This window comes from Manis pentadactyla, chromosome 13, assembly GCF_030020395.1.
Source record: "Manis pentadactyla isolate mManPen7 chromosome 13, mManPen7.hap1, whole genome shotgun sequence".
Taxonomy (NCBI): Eukaryota; Metazoa; Chordata; class Mammalia; order Pholidota; family Manidae; genus Manis; species Manis pentadactyla.
Genome location: NC_080031.1, coordinates 86343187 through 86346996, shown reverse-complemented (window position 1 = coordinate 86346996; position 3810 = coordinate 86343187). Strand labels below are relative to the sequence as shown.

The window sequence follows — 3810 nt, the reverse complement described above, 5'->3', positions numbered from 1 at the left end:
CCAACCTTACTAGGAATGTTTTCCCAAAGGTGGCTGGCACAGGCGGTTAGTAGGTCCTGGCAGGTAAGATCCTTCTAGCATGAGCACCAGGTCTGCAGAACTCCAGCAAGTAGCGCCCTGGAGCCCTCCCCATATAGGCTTCCACACCTTGTACAGTTAAGTCTCTTCTGATGGCTTCAACCCCTTTGGGTCAACACTCCTTACCACCCCTCAAGTACAACCACACATACACAACACATCCAGTGGTAACTGTCACTAGCACATTCTGGGCCATGCAGTCTTTTAAAGAGGCAGGCATCAGTCCTGGCACTGGCCCTTGATGGAGCCACAGCCCACCTACTGCTACTAAGACCCACTCACAGCAACACAGTAAGGATTCCAACATCAGAGAACTGGGCCAAGACTCAACATGGGATATGCCGAGTACAAAAAAGCAACTTCTTGCCACCCAATGTGCTCTGCCTCAACTGTTCCTCAGAGTGGAGCTCTCTGACAAGTTAACTGCAACTCTTACTGCGCTGGTAAGACCATAACTACAACAGGGGCTGATGCGGGGGTCTTGATAATATGGGGGAATGTTGAAACCACATGTTGTTCATGTTAAAACCTTCGTAAGATTGTATATCAATGACACTTTAATAAAAAAAAGAAGAAAAGTATTTACTGCACATACATATATACATACACACACACACACCACCCTTTGTCATGAAATTAAGGAAAACACTGAGTGTTTAACACAGGTTTCTTTTATTAATTTTTCCTAAACTTGTCTCATGTTTACTGAATGCTTTTTAGTGTAAGAATGTGGCCTGGAGCTTTAACAAACCAGTTTGGATAACACAACCTGGATAAATACTTGTTTGCACACAAGTCATTATCACACTCTCTCTATGTACATCCAATTGGTCTTAAAGCCTGAATAAACAGAGAGCAAGTAGACCACATCATTTTATTTCTAGTTTAAACTTCAAATTCACCCCCATCCCATCACCCATACCCTCCCCCCCCACACACAAAATTTTTTAGAAGAAATGGCCATTAAGGACTGAGTCAGTTGCATTAGAATTGGCTTCATCCTGCAGCCAACATTGCCAAGTAGCCATTGCCCTCCCGGCAGGCCAGCTGGAACTGTTGAAGCAGGACGGGCAGAGAATGGATAGAGGTGCTCTAAGAGTAGGGCCACATCCTGGCTTGCCTGATGCTCACACACCAACATAAATACACTTCCACTTTCGCTCTCTCTAAGCAGTTTCTTTGTAGCACTTTATAGCTCCTAACACTAAAAATTTTTAGTGAAGAGATGGACAAAAACTTACTGTAAATATGCAAAGTGTAATCTCATTTCTAACATAAGCCAACATGAACAGAGGCACTCTGTTATACAGAGGAAGGATTACTATGAAGATCCAAAATGTAACCAACAAAGCTTGTGAGTTTCTAAGGCGGGTACCAGCTCTGGCCTCTGACACAGCTTCCCTTGGGGTTTCCAAAATGCCTCGTTCCTATCAACCCCACCCCAAAGGACAGTCACAGGGAATGCTCTGCAGCTCCTGATGTCGTCTGCACAGTCAGAAAGGAGGTGTTGCTGAAGTCAGGCACTACCCGTCTGTAACACTAATTTCAGACTCATCCAGTACAATCCAGTGTCTCTTAAATTTTTTGTATGATCTGTCACTTGTTTATCACATACAAATTGGCCGATTCATGACAGATATTAACACTTAACACACAAGTGATTGTGAATGAGCTACAAAGAACATTTAACTATTTGTCCTAAGACTTGAGGCTATATACCTCAAATTTACACATCTCTCACCTGAATAAGCAAGCCAGGATACAAATCTTTGCACCATAATAAACAAGAAATCAATCCTCAATTAAATTTACCATCCCTACATCTGACAACACATCTACCCAATACTAAACTTCCAAAGACAAAATTACTTAGACTTGGATGCTTAGGCTATCAGCAAACGTACTTTCAGCAACATAATTTCTCTGGAGAGCCTCCAGGTCTAAAATCCTTCGTCAGCAACATGCTCCAGCAGAAGGGTCTATTTTCCCAGAAGAGCACCTGGCGTTCGCACTGGGAGCTCCTTCCTTGGGGATGGTGGGGAGGAGGGCGGAAGTGGAGGGGAAGTAGGGTGTGCATCAACTCAGTGCACACCTCTTCTATCCTGCTACGTAATCCACGCCGAACCACACTCCAGCCCTCAGAAATAAAGGGGCACCCCACCTCCCCACACCAGGCAGGGAGTCCGTGGCAATCTCCACAACCAATTTTTGAAGCCCAATTAGAGTTCCTGCCATACATGTCATGACGAAAAGCCTGCTTGATAGCGAGTGACAGCTTTTGCTATAACTCAACTTTCCAAAACAAACTTATCTTTGTATAATAAGCACGATTAAACATAAAATGAGTGAAACGGAAGCTCAGTAAGATTGACTAAGCTTCTAAATAGTACCATTATGAAAAAGATACAATGCACTTAATTTCTCTATCCAGGTATTAATAAGTCAAAATGTTCCATACATTACCTATAGATTCCCTCCCCCAAATCCCCCTAAAACCTAAGAAATCTCCAGTATTTGATTGCTCTAGCTGATATTTAGAAAAAAGCTGACAACTTAAAGCTTTATAATAGTCTGTTTTAATATAAACAATAGCTGGAATCAATCAATGTCCATCTCAGGAAGCTTCTTGTCTGGATCTGAAGGCACAGCTGCGTCTGCATCCTGCTCCGCAGCCCGAGGGCCCGGGCTGTCTCCCTGTCCATCCACGGGTCCATTCTGCTCTGCATTTTTTTACTCCTCTTTTGGAGGTTCCTCTTTGGGTTTTGGCTTTGAAATTATAGGGCTACAGATATTTGTCAGCTCCTAGAGTCGTCAGAGAGAAAACTGTGGTTTCTTTTAAAATAAATTTTACATGACAAGTAAACCAAGTCCACCCTCTCTCACCCAATCCTCAAACCAGAAGCTAAGGTACAATCTTGAAGTCCCCTCCTAAATGCCATTTTAAGGACTATTAATAATAAATAGGAAGGCCGGTAAGAAAAGAATATGACATATTTAGTGCTGTAAATTACCTTAATTTTAGCTTCTGTATCTCTTCCCTTGACAACTGGCTCCACGGTCAGGCTCTGCTTTTTCTGCAGATTCAGCTTGTTATTCATTCACTCCATGGCCTCATTCGTGCTTTTTTCCACTTTTGTCATGTCACCGGCATCCAAATGGTCATACTGGTCCTCCTAGAACCAGTAGTCAACCAGGTAAGTCAAAGAATAATTCTCCCCACCCAAATACTGTCTAGCCCTTCACCATCTTTCAAAAAGTTACAATCATTCAGTGAAGCACATTTAGCTTGACCATCTAAACAAACATTCAGTTCCTTACAAATATTCAAGGAAAAGTAATCCCAGTTTTTAAAACACTCAAGAAATAGATTTAAAGGCCAAAGACACATAAGGTGGCAACTAAAAGACTTCACCAGGATGCACATGCCTTATACAAAATCTTACAAAGTTAATCTCACAATACAAAAAAATTACGTGTCATTAGAGAGCTGAGGATTAGGCATGCTAGTTACTAATCCAAACAGTTAACACAACTTTTGAAAGAAAGGCTTTCAAAAGCAAATTTTTAAAAAATAACAAGCTCAATTTATTGCTATTTCTCACGCTAACAATACATCAAGAACTGGCAGAAGAGTGGGAGTGGTTGGGAACCCTTTGGGGTGGATCCGCCCTCTACAGCTCCCCTCCGTCACCCTCTAATATCTTCGGAGAAACAACCCAGCCTGTCCCTTCT

General features: G+C 42.3%; 1 long non-coding RNA gene across 1 annotated transcript; it reads right to left on the bottom strand.

Moving 5' to 3' along the window:
- Positions 1 to 2635: 2635 nt before the first annotated feature.
- Positions 2636 to 3376, bottom strand: LOC130680356 (uncharacterized). The gene is made up of 2 exons (XR_008993343.1): positions 3090 to 3376; positions 2636 to 2880 (listed from the first exon to the last, which is right to left on the bottom strand). It is a non-coding gene; the product is annotated as an uncharacterized LOC130680356 (long non-coding RNA).
- Positions 3377 to 3810: the final 434 nt, after the last annotated feature.